Below are 19,123 nucleotides of genomic sequence, written 5' to 3'. Positions count from 1 at the left end.
CCATCCAATGATAGTAAACATCCTGTTGGAATCTGCTCCAAAAACAAAAGCTTTACCAACCAAATGTCAAAGTAAACAGGTAGTAAAGACCTATTTGATACTAGTAACCAGTGGTATCATTTTCACTCTTTAGGGTTTAAGTACAAGTAAATGTTGGTATTTTTTCTTTTAAGTTGGCACTATTATAACTTTTTATTTGGTAGTTTTTAAGAAGTTCCCTAGGTTGCTGGTTCACATAGACTTAAATTTTCTAGCCATAAGCCATCTGAATTAAAGGAAATAAGTAAAGACATTCTACTATTCAGAAAAAAAAAAAAAAAAGAAAAAAAAAAAACCAGCCAAATTTACTATAGTTTACATGAAATGCTATTCCTCTCTCCCCCAAACTATGAACCACATATAATAAAAGCTGTGATAGTCCTGATGTCAAGGTTATAAGATTTTTCTAACTCTGTAAATCATGTAAAGAAGAAAAGTTAAGGAAAGTGTGTTTTTAGCACTAAGAATATTTTAATTAGGAACAGAGTTAGGTCTCTCTTGAAAGGGAGAGTCGTAATAGCTGGTCACATATCTTAAGTTCGCTGAAGAAGTTACCACTTCTGGCCCACTCAACAGTGGAGAAGAGGGTTTGATCAGCCATTTTGCACATAAACCCAAACGTGCTCAGCTTTTTGTGCTTGCTTTAGTTAGCTTGCTCTTGCTGCAGATAGGCCATGACTTTGGCCTGGACTTGAGGCTCATCTGGTTCACACTTCACGAGTTGCAGTATCAGATGTGGGATGCTTGCTGGGGAGCTTGTCTGGTAACTGTTCATGGAGGAATATAACCCGTTATTGACTCCCGTGAGCTGGTGTCAGGGTCTGGGTACTCAGACTTGATGGCCTGGCTAGGGGACTGAAGTAACCCTTGCGGGCTGCAATGAGGTGGCATTGTCATGCTAATGGGGATGTTAGAAAGGGACTTCTGTCATAGTCTGTAGGAGGCAAGGCCTTTGGAGGCCTTTGGAGATAAAATGCATGTTCTGAATTGCAGAAGAGATTCTGAGCTCAGAGGGCATTGCTTGGATCACGGGAGACATGGCTTCTAGCTTAAGGCCACTGGCTCGGATGAGGGCTTTTTTCTGTTTTAGAGACCCATCTGTCTTGTACATTGGCCCAGATTTATTCCTTCCCCTGTGCATTTGGTTGGCCCTTTACTGCTTCTAGCTTCATTCCAACACAGAGACATTTTTTAAATTGACAGTAAGAACAACGCTTTCTCTGTGTTTTATCAATTTGGCAGTTCTGGTGTTCTATACATGTGTACCTTTTATTATTTTGGACTGTGCTTGAAAAACCCTTTGCAGCTTTCACAGGTGAGGAGCCCATAACGGTATCCAAACACTTTATCGCCACACACTGGACAGAGCTCTTCTTGATCTTCATCATAGGAGTAATTCAGCATTTTAAACTGAGACACTTGCATGTTTTCCGGCATCTGCCCCTGTTCCCCATGCGACTGAGCCAGTCTCAGGGCTTCAGTCCCCACTTTGGGCAGCATGATAAGGTGGCTCTGGGTGGAGATAGGGAGTCCTTGTCTGTCCAGAAACCCAGCACCTCCCTCTCCTGCCTCATTTACACCTCTCGTGTGTCCAAGAGCAGTCCTTCCAGCCCCAAGGGTGAGGGTGCTGGGAAGAAAGGGGAAAGATGAGGAGAAAAGGAGAGGTGAGTAGGACAGAGGAAGGCTGGGATGAGGGGTGATGACAGTCCCTTTGCCCATTTTTAAATTGAGTTATTTATCTTTTTGTTATTGCGTTGTATGAAATCTTCATAGTATATTCTCTTTATTAAAACACTTACCAGAAATATGATTTGCAGATATTTTCTCCCATTCTGTGGATTGTCTTTACACTTTTGGATAATGTTCTTTTATTCATAAAAGTTTTAAATTTTGATAAAGTTCAGTATATCTATTTTTTCTTTTGTTGCTTGTGCTCTTGTTGTCATGTTTAAGAATTTGTTCCCAAGTCCAAAGTCATGAAGATTTACTTCTATGTTTTCTTCTAAGAGTTTTTTATAGTCTTAGTAGCTCTTATATTTGAATCAATATATTTTGAGTTAATTTTTGTATATGGTGTGAGATAGAGGTCCAAGTTCATTGTTTTTGCAGGTGGAAATCCAACTGTCTCAATATCATCTGTTGAAGAACTTCTTTTTTCACTGAATGGACTTGGCATCCTTGTCAAAAATCAGTTGGCCATAAATGTAAGAATTAATTTCTGGAAGCTCAATTCTGTTCCACTGATCTATATGTTTATTCTTATGCCAGTACAACACTATTTTGGTCACTGTAGTTTTGTAGTATGTTTTGAAATTGGAAAGTGTGAGTCTCCAACTTTATTCTTTTTGAAGACTGTTATGGCTATTCAAGGCCCTTGAAATTCCATAAGAATTTGAGGATTGGCTTTTTCATTTCTGGAAAAAAGGCTGTAGGAGTCTTGATATTACATTGAAGCTGTAGTTAGCTTTGGGTAGCATTGGCACCTTATCAATGTTAAGCATTTCTGTCCATGAACATGGATGGCTTTCCATTAATTGGTATCTTTAAAATCTTTTTCAGCAGTGTTTTGGAAGTATTCAAGTTTTTCACCTTCTTGGATAAATTTACTATTAGGTATTTTATTTTATTCTTTTAGATGCTATTATAAATGAAATTACTTTCATAATTCTTTTTCAGATTGTTCATTGCTAGTGTGTAAAACACAGCCGGCTTTTTGTGTATTGATCTTGTATCCTACAACTTTGCTGACTTTTCTTATTAGATCTAGTGGATTTCTTGTGGATTCTTTGGGATTTTTGTATGTAGGATCATGTCATCTGTGAATAGAGATAGTTTTAATTTTTCATTTCCAATTTGAATGTTTATTATTATTATTTCTTTATGTCTAATTTCTCTGGCCAGAATTTCCCAAACAGTGTTGAATAGTAGTGGTGAAAGTGAATATCCCTGCCTTGTCCTTTTTTTTTTTAAATTTTTTAAAGTTTATTTATTTTGAGAGAGATTGAGTGGGGGAGGGGCAGAGAGCGAGGGAAAGAGAGAATTCCAGGCAAGCTCCACACTGTCAATCTTTTCACCACTGAATATATTAGCTGTGAATTTAAGTGTATTTATTTATTTCGGGGGGTGGAGCAGAGGGAGAGGGAGAGAAAGAATACCAAGCAGGCTCAAACTCACGAACCCTGAGATCATGCCCTTAGCCAAAACCAAGAGTTGGACACTTAACTGACTGAGCCACCCAGGTGCCCTGCTTTGGATTTTTGATAAATGCCTTTTAACATATTGAGGAAGTTCCTTTCATTATTAGTTTTTTGAGTCTTTTTTTTATCATGAAAGAGTGGTGGATTTTTCAGATGTTACGTGTGTGTGTGTGTGTGTGTGTGTGTGTGTGTGTGTGTGTGTGTGTGAACTGAGATGATTATGTGGTATTCTTTCATTCTATTGAAGTGATACATTTGCACTGATTCATTTTCTTATGTTGAACCACCCTTGCATTCCTGTGATAAATCTCACTTGGTTATGGTGTATTATTCTTTAAATTGAATTATCTTTTAACAGAATCACTTTGGCCACTGTTTTGGGAATAGATTGTAGAGACAAGGAGATAAGAGGTAATGTGGCTTGAACCAGGATTTTAGCTATGAAGGTGGTGAGAGAAGGTGGATTTCAGCTTTATTTTGAAGGTAAAATTTTTACTGCTAGATTGGATGTGAAGTGTGAAAGGAGAAGAGTCAAGGATAACTAAGGTTTTTGGCCTGAGCAATCAGAAGAAGGATGGAGGTGCATTTACTGAGAACTGTAATTTATAGAAGGAGTAGTTTGGGGAGACTTTTATACATACCCACTGTGATTTGCCCATTAGACACTCAAGTATTTAGTAAATAATTGGACATGCAAGATTGAAGTTCATAGGAGTGGTCTAGGTGGTTTATATAAGTTTGGAAGTTGTTAGTGTGCTATAGGTAATTTTAAAGCCATCAGACTGTTATCTTCAAGGGAGTGAATGTAGAGAAGAGAATGAAAAGGTCTATGACCTGAATCTAGAATGCTATGAGGTTTAGAGATTGGGGAGTTAAGGAAGGACTAGCAAAAGTACTGAGAAGGATTCTTACTGATACAGGTGGAGAATAATTGTTACAGATGCTTAATAAAGTGTTTGAAGAAGGATGATGTGGGGGGGTGCCTGGGAGGCTCAGTCGGTTAAGTGTCCAACTGTTGATTTCTGCTCAGGTCATTATCTCATGGTTTATGAGCTCGAGCCCCGCATTGGGCTCTGTGCTAATGCTGTGGAGCCTGCTTGGATTTCTCTCTCTCTCCCTCTCTCTCTCTGCTCTTACCCTGCTTGTACTCCATCTCACTCTCAAAATACACAAGCAAGCAAGCAAACTTCTCATAAAAAAAAAAAAAAAAAAAGAAGGTGGATATGACTAATTGTGTTATATGTGGCTGGTGTATTGAGCCAGATGAGGACTGAGAATTGACTGTAGGATTTGGCAACATGAAAGTCTTTGGTAAACTTAATATGAGCTCTTTTGGTGGGGTGGAGTGATACAGTGAGTTTAAGAGACAATGGAAGGAATAGAAATTGAGACACTAGTGTAGATGACTCTTTTGAGTAGTTTTTCTATAAAGGGGAGAAAAAGAATGGAGCAGTTAGCCCAGAGTCAAGTTTGTGTTTTTAAGATGGAAGAAATTGCAGTATGTGTATATACTGATAGGACTTTGGGACTTTTCTGGTAGACTAGTAGAGAGAGCAAAATTGGTGATTTGGGAGAGAGGTGAAAAGTGCCCGTGGGTAGATGAGAGAGTATGGAATCTAGTACACACATGGAGGGGCTGGATTTAGGCACACAGATAGCTCACAGGAGATATATAAATGTATATGTATCTATCTATACATATATGTATATTCTGTTTCTATATATATACATATATATGTATGTGTGTGCACATACATCCTGGTACCTATGTCAATATTGATGTCAATGTGTATATGTAGATTTCTCCGCCTCCTTAGCATGGGCAAGTTCCCAATTCCTTATTGTGAGAGATACTATATATACATATATATATGATTGTATACATTATATGTTATTATAGATTTTATTATTTGCATATATATACAGATACTATATATATACACCACCTATATACATATATGCATCTACGTCTATATGTAATCTGCAGTTGGCAAGCTGGAGACATAGGAGAGCTGAAGGTACAGTTCTAGTCCAAGTCTGAAGGTCTGAGAACCAGGAGAGCTGATGGTATATGCTTCATTCCAAGTCTGAGTTTAAAGGCAGGAGAAGACTAATGACCTAGCTTGACTGCAGTCAAGCAGAGAGAGTGAATTTTTTTGTACTCAACCTTTTTGTTCCATTTAGGCCTTCAGCAGATTTGAAGCTCACCCACATCAGGGAGAGCAATCTGTTGTATTCCATCTACTGATTGAAATGTTGGGGCGCCTGGGTGGCTCAATCAGTTAGCATCAGACTTCAGCTCAGGTCATGATCTCACGGTCAGTGGGCTCGAGCCTCATGTGGGGCTCTGTGCTGATGGCTCAGAGCCTGGAACCTGCTTTGTATTCTGTGTGTGTGTCTCTCTCTCTCTCTGCCCCTCCCCCACTGGTGCTTTGTCTCTGTCTCTCAAAAATGAATAAACATTAAAAAAAAAAAAAAGCAAATGTTAACTTCATCTAGAAACACCCTGACAGACATGCCTAGAATAATTTTAACTAAATATCTTAGCTCAGTGTGGCCCATTCAAGTTGACACAATAAAACTAGCCATCATGGCAGAGTATATGGGCATAGATACAATTATGTGAATACATTTCAGGGTAAGGACATATGGAAGTTCTTTTTTAATTGCTTTTATTTTCAGTGAAATCTGAAGTAAGGTGGTCAGCTGAAAGGATGGGGGAGGAGATATGATAGGTTTAAGCAGAGAGGAAATGATATGAAATAGTTATTTAAAAATTTTTTTTTTAATGTTTATTTATTTTTGAGAGAGAGAGAGAGACAGCGTGAGGTGAGAAGGGGCAGAGAGAGACGGAGGCAGAATCTGAAGCAGGCTCCAGGCTCCAAGCTGTCAGCACAGAGCCTGACACAGGGCTTGAACCCTGGAACCATGGGATCATGACCTGAGCAAAAGTTAGACACTCAACCAACTGAGCCACCCAGGTGCCCCTGAAATAGTTATCTTAGAAGGAGAGGATAGGAAATAGATAAGTGAAAAGTTGTAGAATTGCTAGGAAGACTTTTGGTGGTCATAAATTTAAGGTGAGACCGGTCAGCATGGTTGGGTTTTTCACCTGCTGCATTCAGTTAGCTGCATAGGTACAGGCATAGAGTAGGCAGAGAATTTGTTTTCTTCAGGCAGGGTGAGAGTTTTAACAGGAGAGAATAATGAAGCCAAAGATGCACAATGAAGCTAAGGGAGTATGAAAGTAAGTGGTTATAATTTTGCAATTTAAACTGCTCAAGGAGGAAGTAAGGACTACCTGGTGGTGAGGAGAGTGGAAAAGTAGGACCATTGGATTATAGGTCCTACTTGGATCAAAGGATTGTTTGAATTGAATTTCTAAAGGGAATGAACTTGGAAAATAGGAGATGTTGATTAGAGAATGAGATGCTTAGAATTGAGATTATGGAAGGATTCAGTCATTGGTAATGACATGGCATCCCTATGGGAACAAATGAGCAGAGCAGGGTGTAGGCAAGACAATTGGAGACCTAGTCAGAAAACTGAGAGGCACTGTCTTTGGAAATTTTGCATCAAACGTTGTAAGCCCTTGGACAAGTAGAGAGGAAAAGAGGTAGGATGTAGATATAAATGATTATAATACTGATGGTGATGGTCCATTAACATGAAACTCAAATATCACCAACTTGTTCTATACCCAACACTGAAAAGTTAGATATTGAGTTACATATGGATATATTGCAACTCATAGTCAACCCACAACGCCTTCACGGACTTCTGTTCTTTGACCAAAGTGTTCTTATAAGAGTGGCAGGTGATGGATGACATCTTTTCTTAGTTGTTAATTTGAAGTCTTTCACCAAAGGCTTATTATAATGCTTCTGTAGGAATTTTTCCTGGCTTTCTGGGTAGTCTTCTTTGCCTTGTCTTCTCTCTCAGGGTTGTGAATAATTTATTGGTGGAAAGCAGGCAGAGAGGTAGGAGTATTCCATGACTTAGCAATTTCATGTCTAGGAATCCATCCTATAGAAATAATAATATGAATGCCTAAAGATACACATAAGGGTGTTCATTGACCATTATTTGTGATAAAACTTGTAAGTAAACTGTCATCAATAGGGAATAGTTAAACAAATTATGATAAAGAAAATGGAATTCTGTATAGTCTTTAAAAAATCAGTTCAAGAAGTAGTATTAGATTTTATTTATTCCATCCCATCAACAGGGATGTTATCATTGCAACTAATGAAAAACCCAAGTCAAACTGGCTTTAGCGATAAAAGTTTAGCTTATTTAATTGATATATCCTAAGATACAGTGGCCTGAAGACAAGTTCAGTTAGAGCTCTGACTATTTTTCTGGCCCTGTGCTTGACCTTTTTCCATGCAGAAGGCAAGAAAGTGCTTTACTTTTGGAGCAGTTTCTTGTATGGCTGTAAGATGGCTGTGCGCATCAACCATGGTGATATATTTCTTCCTTCATGTCTAGCTGGAGCAAAAGCATCCCATCTTATACATTGTAAAGAGAATCCTGAGGACCACTTTGCATTTGACAGTTATGGACAAAGGATGGAGACCAGAGAACTGAGACCTAGGTTATAGTTCCTGCCCCTGAATTGGTTATATGGTAGGGGGAATGGAATTTCCCCACTGATCTTAAAACAATTGGGTTTCATTCCTGGTACTGGTGATGAGGTTATTCTCATCGAAAAAACTTTGCTATTAACATTGGGGGCGGGGGGGGGTGGGGGAGGGCGAAATGGGTTTGTTACTTCCTTCTTTCTAGTGTTAAGGTAATCAGCCTATTTTTGCTCCTCTCATTCATGATTTTATTAAAACCATGAGAATTTGTTTATCCTCAGCATCCCAAGTTGGAAAAATATAAGTCACTATTGATTTCATTATTTACAGAGGCTCATATTACTCTCAGATTGAAAGAAGGAGGCAGATAAGAGGGAGGGTGGGAGAGAGAAATATGGTTGTTGAGAAACAAATTATAGAATCTTAAAACTCTCCCTTCACATACCTGACCTCAATTCCATTTTTTTCCCTATAGGGATCCCTATTAACTGATACATATCCTTCTGGATTGTTTTTTGCATTTACATTTTGTATTTTAAGTTTTAAATAGAATTTCATTTTTATTTTTATAAGTTTTTTTAATGTTTGTTTATTTTTGAGAGGGGAGGTGGGGAATGGGTAGAGAGAGCGAGGGAGACACAGAATCCAAAGCAGGTTCCAGTCTCTGAGCTGTCAGCACAGAGCCTGATGCAGGGCTCAAACTCATGAACTGTGAGATCATTTCCTGAGCCAAAGTCTGACACCTAACCGACTAAGCCACCCAGGCACCCCTCATTTTGTATTTTAAAATTTAAGTGGTAACTACTACTTATACTTAGTTTTTCCTGTTTGACTTTACGTATGTTAATAGAACTTGTCAGTAGTTCTATTGTATTTTTTTATGAACTTCTTATTCCGTATTATGGATGTGTCATTGTTTATTTACTTTTTAAAATTTAGATTTAAGTTAGTATACATTAACATATAACGTATTGGTTTCAGGAGTAGAATCCAGTGATTCATCACTTACATTTAACACTCAGTGCTCATCTCAACAAAGTTCCCTCCTTAATGCCCATCCCCCGTTTAGCCCATCCCCCCATCCACCTCCCCTCCAGCAACCCTTAGTTTGTTCTCTGTATTTAAGAATCTCTTATGGTTTATTGCTTCTCGGCCTTTTGGCTGAGATCAAGTGAAGAATCTCATGGTTTGCCTCCCTCTGTGTTTTTATCTTATTTTCCCTTCCCTTCCCCTGTGTTCATCTGTTGTGTTTCTTTAATTCCACATATGGGTGAAATCATATATTTGTCTTTCTGATTGACTTATTTCGTTTAGCATAATACATTCTAGTTCCATCCACATTGTTGCAAGTGGCAAGATTTCATTCTTTTTGATTGCTGAGTAATATTCCATTTGTGTGTGTGTGTGTGTGTGTGTGTGTGTGTGTGTGTACGTACGTACGTACGTACACCACATCTTCTTTATCCATTCATCAGTCAATGGACATTTGGGCTCTTTCCATAATTTCGCTATTGTTGATAGTGCTGCTATAAACATTGGGGTGCATATGCCCCTTCGAATTAGCATTTCTATATCCTTTGGATAAATTCCTAGTAGTGCAATTGCTGGGGCATAGGGTAGGTCTAGTTTTTTTTGTTGTTGTTGTTAATTATTTTTTTTCAATATATGAAATTTGTTGTCAGATTGGTTTCCATACAACACCCAGTGCTCATCCCAAAAGGTGCCCTCCTCAATACCCTCACCCACCCTCCCTGCCCTCCCACCCCCCATCAACCCTCAGTTTGTTCTCAGTTTTTAAGAGTCTCTTATTCTTGGGGCACCTGGGTGGCTTGGTCGGTTAAGCGTCCGACTTCGGCTCAGGTCATGATCTCACGGTCCGTGAGTTCAAGCCCCGCGTCAGGCTCTGTGCTGACAGCTCAGAGCCTGAAGCCTGTTTCAGATTCTGTGTCTCCCTCTCTCTCTGCCCCTCCCCTGTTCATGCTCTGTCTCTCTCTGTCTCAAAAATAAATAAACATTAAAAAAAAAAAAAAAAAAAGAGTCTCTTATTCTTTGGCTCTCTCCCACTCTAACCTCTTTTTTTTTTTTTTTTTTCCTTCCCCTCCCCCATGGGTTTCTGTTAAATTTCTCAGGATCCACATAAGAGTGAAATGTATGGTATCTGCCTTTCTCTGTATGGCTTATTTCACTTAGCATCACACTCTCCAGTTCCATCCATGTTGCTACAAAGGGCCATATTTCATTCTTTCTCATTGCCACATAGTACTCCATTGTGTATATAAACCACAATTTCTTTATCCATTCATCAGTTGATGGACATTTAGGCTCTTTCCGTAATTTGGCTATTGTTGAGAGTGCTGCTATAAACATTGGGGTACAAGTGCCCCTATGCATCAGTACTCCTGTATCCCTTGGGTAAATTCCTAGCAGTGCTACTGCTGGGTCATAGGGTAGGTCTATTTTTAATTTTTGGAGGAACCTCCACGTTGTTTTCCACAGTGGCTGCACCAGTTTGCATTCCTACCAGCAGTGCATTTTCCGCATCCTTGGCAACATCTGGTGTTTCCTGAGTTGTTAATTTTAGCCAATCTGATGGGTGTGAGGTGGTACCTCAGTGTGGTTTTGATTTGTATTTGCCTGATGATGAGTGATGTTGAGCATCTTTTCATGTGTCTGTTAGCCATCTGGATGTCTCCTTTAGAAAAGTGTCTAGTCATGTCCTCTGCCCATTTCTTCACTGGATTTTTTTGTTTTTTGGGTGTGGAGTTTGAGTTCTTTTTTGGATATGTCGTTTATTTAAGTGTTAATTTACCCTACTAATTACTTCTAGTATTTTTGTTATTACAGACTGATATAATGTATACATCTTTGTGCATATATGCATGTATTTCCATAGGATAGATATCATTGCAGGCTTAAAGGGTATGCAGTTTAAAATGTTGATAATGTCTACAAAATGTCTTTGAAAATGATAAGGCTGGTTCCTGTTCTCTTGCAAATATATTGTATATGATTAACCTTTAAAATTTTTGCTGACAGTGGTTTATCAGAATTATAGACAGTTTTGTTGGCCTCATTCATTGAGTACTTTGTTCTTTCTTGAAGATGAGAAATCTCCTTTATGGTATGTCAGATTTCTTTTTTTTTTTTTTTTTTTTTAATTTTTTTTTTCAACGTTTTTTATTTATTTTTGGGACAGAGAGAGACAGAGCATGAACGGGGGAGGGGCAGAGAGAGAGGGAGACACAGAATCGGAAACAGGCTCCAGGCTCTGAGCCGTCAGCCCAGAGCCTGACGCGGGGCTCGAACTCACAGACCGCGAGATCGTGACCTGGCTGAAGTCGGACGCTTAACCGACTGCGCCACCCAGGCGCCCCGATATGTCAGATTTCTATATTTACATGGATCTGTTTCAGAACATGGTATATTTTATTCTGTTGATTTGTATCTCTTTTTATACCAATTCCACATAATTTGAATTACTGTTGTTTTGTACCATTTCATATTCAGAGTGAGCTTCCCCTTATTGGTCTTATTTTTCAAAAAAATATTTACTACTTTTGAGCATTTTCTTTTCCTAGAGAACTTTAATATAAACTTGTGTGATTTGATGAAAACTCCTGCTGACATTTTTTCTTGGTATTACTTCTTGAGTGTACTGATTTAATTAATGTGGTTACAATTTTGAGACTAACCATCCAGAAAGTAAATGTGTCAAATAGCTCTTTTTGGACATCCTAGTAAACTTTTCTAGTTGTCTTTAAAATGGGTCTCTATGTTTTATGTTAGGTTTATTTCTTGGTAGGTTGTCATTTTGCTTTTATTGATTTCAGATATAAATTATATTTTCAAATTGATTCTTGCTCATATATAGAGAAGTACTTACTTTGGGTAGGCTTATCATGAATCTGGTCATTCAGAATATTTGTTCCTTTTAATCAAATAAGATACCCTCATGATACTATGGAAAAATTACTTATTTTAGGAGACTTTAGCTTTTTGATAAGAGTTAAGCTTGTCTCTTGTAAAAGCTGGTTAGTAGTAGCAGTCAACCTCTTTTAAAGTTGATCTTTTTTTTGATAAAATGCTTAAAAATGGGAGAATTAAGAAAAAGGATGGTTGTTGAATAATTTCTTCATGGGAAAATAAGTAATTAGTATAATTTCACATTTTCCCAAAAATATGTGAAACCAGTGACCTTCTCTCCTAAGCCTACTTTAAATCTTTGTTACTTTCTGACTTCCATTTTCTTATCTCTACATTTTTATGATCTTTTCTTCCATCTTTAGTCTGATATGCTAGGGGAGGGCAGAGATTCACCCCCTTTTTAGGCTCGTTGAAGCCCAGAGGATAGAGGGATGGGAGATATTCGTAGTCTGTGGTAGCATTGATAGACGCCATTGGAAAAAATACCAAAGCTTTGTTTCTTCTTCTAGAAATTTTGACATGCAGCATGAGGCATTGCCTACTGGCACCTGATCTGCTTTTGCTGTTCATTCATGAAATGAAGGCGCTGAAGTACAATAGAAAGACAATTGGACTAGACAATAACTTTTGCCTTCTAGGAGGTGTATAATCACAAAATTGCTGATTTTTCCTTTTATTCATTTAAAAGTTTTTTTAAGTTTATTTATTTATTTTCAGAGGGACAGAGACAGCATGAGTGGGGAGAGGGACAGAGAGAGAGAGAGGGAGAGAGAAAATCCCAAGCAGGCTTTGTGCTGCCTGTGCAGAGCCAGACGTGGGGCTCAAACTCATGAAACCACGAGATCATAACCTGAGCCAAAACCAAGAGTCGGATGCTTAACTGACTGAGCCACCCAGGTGCCCCTCTTTTATTCATTTTATATAAATTCATCCTGTTTTAAGAGGTTCTTATGAAAGATTTGCATTGGGTAAACTTATGGTTGCTTTCAGAATTATGTATTAGTTTCCCAATGTCTTTTTTACCCAGTCTACATTTTTATTTTTCACCCTTCCTCCCACACTTACTGGTCTTGTGGTAAAATTTATGCATTTTTTTTTTTTTTTAAGTCTTTAATGTTTATTTTTGAGGGAGAGAGAGAACGACCAGTGGGGCAAGAGAGAAGGAGGTGGGGCGAGAGAGAGGGAGACAGAGGATCCAATGTGGGCCCCTCACTGAGAGTGGAGAGCCTGACGTGGAGCTCAAACCCACGAACCGCGAGATCACGACCTGAGCCAAAGTTGGACGCATAACCGACAGCCACCCAGGTGCCCCATGCATTTTTCTTTCTGTGTGGCATTGCTGAATTTCAACACAGTGGATTGCAGAGCTTTGCATCCTGAAGTTAAATATTACTCCCACTTAGTTGCTATAAGTTTCTGTTAAATTGCTATTTACTATTATTTTGATTCTTATTGTTATTTTAAAAGTTTTCGAAACTCTACATATGAAGTTATGAAACTTTTGTTGTATACTTTGGCTATTTTATCTTTATAATTCATTTTTATTTAAGATAAGGAATTAAAGAAAAGGATTAACCACACAATTTTATTTTCAGTTATATTTGTGTGTTACTAGAATGTAGGCACAGGAAACTTCTTTCAACAGGCTAAAAAAATAAGGAAATATATTATTAAAATGTAACGTGAAGGCTAAGGCAGGGCTGATTAGTTAATCTGGCTTTGTCCATTGACTGTGACCCCACTTTCGTCTTTGCTTTCTTCTGTGTTTTGGATTTCTATTTAAGATGGCTTTCTCCTCCAGCTGACTTCCATTGTAGTAGCAGAATGGCTGTAGATGGCCCAGACTTCACATTCTCAAATAGAGGGCATCTCTTCAAATCACTTTCTTACCAGTGCAAGACAGTATTATCTTCAGGAACCTTCTTCTTGTGTCTCATTGGCCTAAATTAGGTTGTATATTTTATTCTTAAGCCAAATTTGGGGGAATGCCTTGAGTTTAACCCGAGTTTCTGAATCATCATTGTCGCAAAGGGCATGAGATTACCTTTAGATCACTTGGGTTTCTCATGGGAGCTGGGAGTGAGGGCAGTTTTCCTGAAGCATACTGGCTTTGTGGGTAAATAACTAGTCTTTTCTAAATTAAATACATGGTACTGTAAAAAGGGTGCAGGATGGAATGGATGGTGGGTAGTTAACTATCAATGTACACTTGATAATGAGTCCGATAAAATTTCATCTCAGGCCATGTGAAGTAACAGGAATAAATGTAAAAGGAAAAATAGTCAGCCTAAGCAAGTTTTAAATTGACTTACTTGAAAACTTTCTCTGCAGTTTCTCCCATTTTATAATGGTTGATTTCAGCTGACTGGCTGTAGCTACTTACAGAACAGAGGAAATTCATTAAAAATAATGAATTATTCAGTTGGATAGTGAAATTCAGTTATAAAGCACTTCATGAGCTATGGACTCAGTTCAGGTCGAGTCGTGTTCCTGGTTTATGGGCAGTGCGGCTTCTCACAATGACACAGCATAGAGTGAGGCTTTATCCTTTCCCCTGTTGCTAGCGTTTTAATGGCATTTTATTATATTTGATTGGTTTCATTTACACTTTATTTCAGTTGACTTTATTAATACAAATTTTTATTTATACCTTATTAATATGAATCATATTATATAATATTTGATAGTTATGAAAATTTGGTAGGTATCTATAATAAAGGAATGGGTCTGTCAAAAAAACATTCTATTACTTTTTAAAATTTCAGTAACTTACTATAGCCAAACCAAATGCTAATAGGTGGTTTTATTTAGCTTTTCTAGTTTGCTTGCCTGGGTTATTTGGGAGGAAATGACGATTAGCAGAAGTCTAGCAATGGATTAATGAAAGTCTTGAAAGCCTCTTTAATTAGGGATTTAATGAGGGCTTTGTCATGGATTGTTTGGTTTCTCTTGTTTTCCTCTACCCCCTCCTATTCCTAGTAGTACATTGAAAAGTCGAAAGAATTCTCTAAAACAGTACAGAAGAATACCTTATAAATTATATCTTCTAAAATGAATTCTATAAGTACCACATGCTAACCAATTGTACCACTGGAACTCCTAAAGTGAATTATAGATTGGGTATATGTGCGTGTGTGTGTGTGTGTGTGTGTGTGCGCATGCACACATAAACTAGTTGCTAGTATATTACTAAGTATAGATACACTCAAAGGGTGAGGTTACAATTTTTAGAAAATATGTAACATAATAAATAATAAGAAATCAAGCCCAGAATCTTTTAATGTTTGTTTGTTTATTTTTGAGAGAGAGAGTGCACAGGTGCTTGTGCTTGCAAGTGTGAGCTGTGCGAGGGGCAGACAGAGAGGGAGAATCCCAAGCAGGCTCTGTCTTGTCAGTGTAGAGCCCCGGGGTGGGGGTAGGGAGCTTGATCTCATGACCCGTGAGATCATGACGTAAACCAAAATCAAGAGTCAGATGCTTAACCGACTGAGCCACCCAGGCACCCCTAAATCTAGATTTTTTTTTAATTGAAGTACGGTTGACATATAATATTACTAGTTTCAGGTGTATGACATAGCGATTCAACATTTACCGTTGGCCCTTGAGCAATATGGTTTTGAATGGAGTGCATCCACTTGTACATGAATACTTTTAATAAATATAGCACAATACCATAAATGTATTTCCCTTATGATTTGTGCCTTTTTTCTTTCCTTCTTTTTTTTTTTTTTTTTTTTTTTTGAGAGAGACAGAGAGTGGACAAGAGCAAGTTGGGAGGGGTAGAGGGAGAGGGAGAGAGAGAATCTCAAGCAGGGAGCCCAAAGCAGGGCTTGATCTCATAACTGTGAGATCATGACCTGGACTGAAATCAAGAGTTGGATGCTCAACCAAATGTGCCACCTGGGGGCTCCACCTTACGATTTTCTTAATTTTTTTTCTAGCTTACTTTATACTTATGCAAAATATTTGTTAATTGTTTGTAGTATTGGTAAGGCTTCCTGTCAACAATAGGCTATTAGTAGTTAAGTTTTGGGGGAGTAAAAAATTACATGTGGACTTTCGACTGTGTGGTGGGTTGGTGCCCATAACCCTCATATTGTTCAAGGGTCAGCTGTACACACATTACAAAATGTTCACCAGAGCAAGTGTAGTTACCATCTGTCACCATACAAATAGTCATTCTAATATTATTAACTATATTCCTTATGTTGTACTTTTCATGCTCGTGACTTGTTTATTTTATAATTGGAAGTTTGTACCTCTTAATCCCCTTTATCCATTTTGTCTGTTCCTCAGCACCCCTCCCCTCTGGCAACCACCACTTTGCTTTTTGTATTTATGAGTCTTGTTTCTGGTGTTTTGGTATGGGATTTGTCTTTCTTTGAATTATTTCACTTAGCAAAATACCCTCCAGGGCCATCCATGGTGTCTCAAATGGCAAGATTTCATTCCTTTTTATGGCTGAGTAGTATTCCATTGCACACCTTTTTCATTCTTTTTTCATTCATCCTTAGATGGACACTTAGGTTTCTTCCCTATCTTGGATATTGTATATAATGCTGTGATAAAAATCGGGATGTATCCTTTTGGATTAGTGTTTTTATCTTCTTTGGATAAATACCCAGTCGTGAAATTCCTGGATTGTAGGGTATTGCTATTTTTAATTTTTTGAGGTACCTCTATACTGTTTTCTATAGTGGCTAAATGTACAATTTACATTCCCACCAACAGTGCACAAGGGTTCCCTTTTCTCCACATTCTTACCAACACTTGTTATTTCTTGTCTTTTTGATACTAGCCATTCTGACATATGTGAGGTGATATCTCATTGTGGTTTTGATTTGCATTTCCCTGATGATTAGTGATGTTGAGCATCTTTCATGTGTCTGTTGGCCATCTGGATGTCTTCTTTGGAAAGATGTCTGTTTAGATCCTCTGCCCCCTTTTTTTTTTAATCACATTTTTTTTTTTTTTTTTTTGGTGTTGAGTTGTATGATTTCTTTGTATATTTTGGATATAAACCTTTTATTGGATATATCATTTGCAAATATCTTGTTCTATTCAATAGATTGCTTTTTTGTTTTGTTGGTGGTTTCTTTTACTGTGCAAAAGCTTTTTAATTTGATGTAGTCCCAATTGTTTTTTGGTTTTGTTTTTTGCTTTTGTTGCCCTTGCTTGAGAAGTCAGATCCCCCAAATATTGCTAAGATTGATGTCCAAGAGTTAACCACCTGTTTTCTTTTAGGATTTGTATGCAAACCCAGAATGTTTAAAGTTCATTGCATTGTTGATTAAATTTGAAAGACGTTTTGACTAGAAGCTGCCTCTCAGTAAAAAGAATATAACTATATAGATGAAACCCAGAGAGTCTAACCAAAATTAAGGCATTGATAACCAAATTGAATTGCTGAAGCATTTAAGCTGCTTTGGTTTTATAAGCTCTCTGTGTTAAATTATTTTGTAAACACTTATTAGTCCCATTTTATAACTTACAAGTCATTGAGACTTTTTTAATTCTTATTTTGTACATGCACAAAAAGGTGAGTATGTGACTATTACTGTTGTAATTTAGATTATATTTGGAAACCTCCTAAATATACTTTTACAGTATCAAAACTATACTTTGGGTCAGGTCTAATGGGTAAGAATGAAGTCTTTTTGGAAAATGAATCCATTTTCTCTCCCCTATTTGAATTTATCATTTTTTTAAAATGTTTATTTATTTATTTTATTTTTTTTTTTTAAATTTTTTTTTTCAACGTTTTTTATTTATTTTTGGGACAGAGAGAGACAGAGCATGAACGGGGGAGGGGCAGAGAGAGAGAGGGAGACACAGAATCGGAAACAGGCTCCAGGCTCCGAGCCATCAGCCCAGAGCCTGACGCGGGGCTCGAACTCACAGACCGTGAGATCGTGACCTGGCTGAAGTCGGACACTTAACCGACTGCGCCACCCAGGCGCCCCAATGTTTATTTATTTTTGAGACAGAGAGAGATAGAGCATGAACCGGGGAGGGTCAGAGAGAGAGGGAGACACAGAATCAGAAACAGGCTCCAGGCTCTGAGCTGTCAGCAGAGAGCCCGACGCGGGGCTCGAACTCACGGACCGTGAGATCATGACCTGAGCCGAAGTCGGACGCTTAACCGACTGAGCCACCCAGGCGCCCCTGAATTTATCATTTAAAAGAACGTTCTGTTGATGAAGCACTTCTCTGCTTAATTAATTTTTAATAACTTTATATACCTTGTCTAGTTGGCATGGATTTGGTATCTTCACTTGATTCCTGTCAGTACACTGAAGGGAATGAGGTATAGTAACAGTAGAAGATCTATCACAATTTCTCTTGTAACTGAACTCAAGGGATTTGCCTCTTGGGGTGCATTAAATTGAACACACCCAAGGAAGTGTTGAAGGCAAAGAACTTTTTATTACCTGATATAAGTAAGGAGTCAGGGAGCTAGCTCTCAAAAGCACTGTCTCCCTGTGGGGTTGTACAGGAAGCTTTTATTCTGTGTATTTGGGGGTAGAGGCAGGGGGCTTACATATACTTTAAGGAACTTATACATATTCTGTTACTTAGGCACTTTAGTTCAGTTGTGCATACCTAGCATGTCAATGTGCTAGTGCATACATACATCGTCTGTTCAAAAAATGGCAGAAAACCCCTCCCATAGGAGGAAATCTTTGTATTACAGTGAGCTAACCCAGGACAACCCGGGGCTTCAGGACAACCCGGGGCTTCTGCGCAGGTCCTCAACTCATCCACAAGGGCTCAAACTGGTTCACATAAGAGGCTATCAGATGAAACACCCCACAAGGGACCACCAGGTGAAATAACCTGGCTGGGTGTCTCCTTGGCCACACTGCTGGTTCTGTAAAGCTGAATACATTCCTTCCCTTCTTTTGTCCCTTCCCTTTCTCCCTTCTGCTTGATTGCTATCAGAACTGTGATTTGAGTAACTTTCTGTTGCTTCCTAGCTAACACTATCGATATACCAACTTATGTATAACTGTAGATTAAAAGATGTAACGTCCTGTTTATCACTGCTTATCTTTATATTGATGCCATGGTTGGTAAGGCAAGTAATATAATATATAATAATAATAATGTAATAAGGCAAGTAATATATTAGGAATTTAATCCCATGTTACAGATGAGGAAACGAAAATAGAAAGTAAAGTGACTTGTCCAAAGTCACATGGATACTAAGTGGCCAAGTGTCAAAGTGTAATTTTCCAAAATATTAAAGACTGATTCTCATACAAATACAGAATCAACAGATGTCACATTCAGTTCACTAATGAGGGAACCAGCAGAAGATAAAATTTGTTCAAAGAGGAACAGAGATTATATAGTATATTAGGGTTCTCCAGAAAAACA

The 19,123-nt window shown here is 38.1% G+C and overlaps 1 protein-coding gene and 1 pseudogene across 4 annotated transcripts in view; one reads left to right on the top strand and one right to left on the bottom strand.

Annotated features, from left to right (window-relative positions):
- The window catches only part of WRN (WRN RecQ like helicase), a 149,774-nt gene that overhangs the window by 3,678 nt on the left and 126,973 nt on the right, over nucleotides 1-19,123 (top strand). The gene's annotated exons all lie outside the window — the stretch shown is intronic.
- On the bottom strand, nucleotides 527-1,539 carry LOC132692915 (nuclear receptor subfamily 5 group A member 2 pseudogene; annotated as a pseudogene).

Source organism: Panthera onca, chromosome B1, assembly GCF_046562875.1.
Source record: "Panthera onca isolate mPanOnc1 chromosome B1, mPanOnc1 haplotype 2, whole genome shotgun sequence".
NCBI classification, from domain to species: Eukaryota; Metazoa; Chordata; class Mammalia; order Carnivora; family Felidae; genus Panthera; species Panthera onca.
The sequence above is the reverse complement of the archived record's forward strand: the minus strand, read 5'-3'. Positions and strand labels throughout refer to the sequence as shown.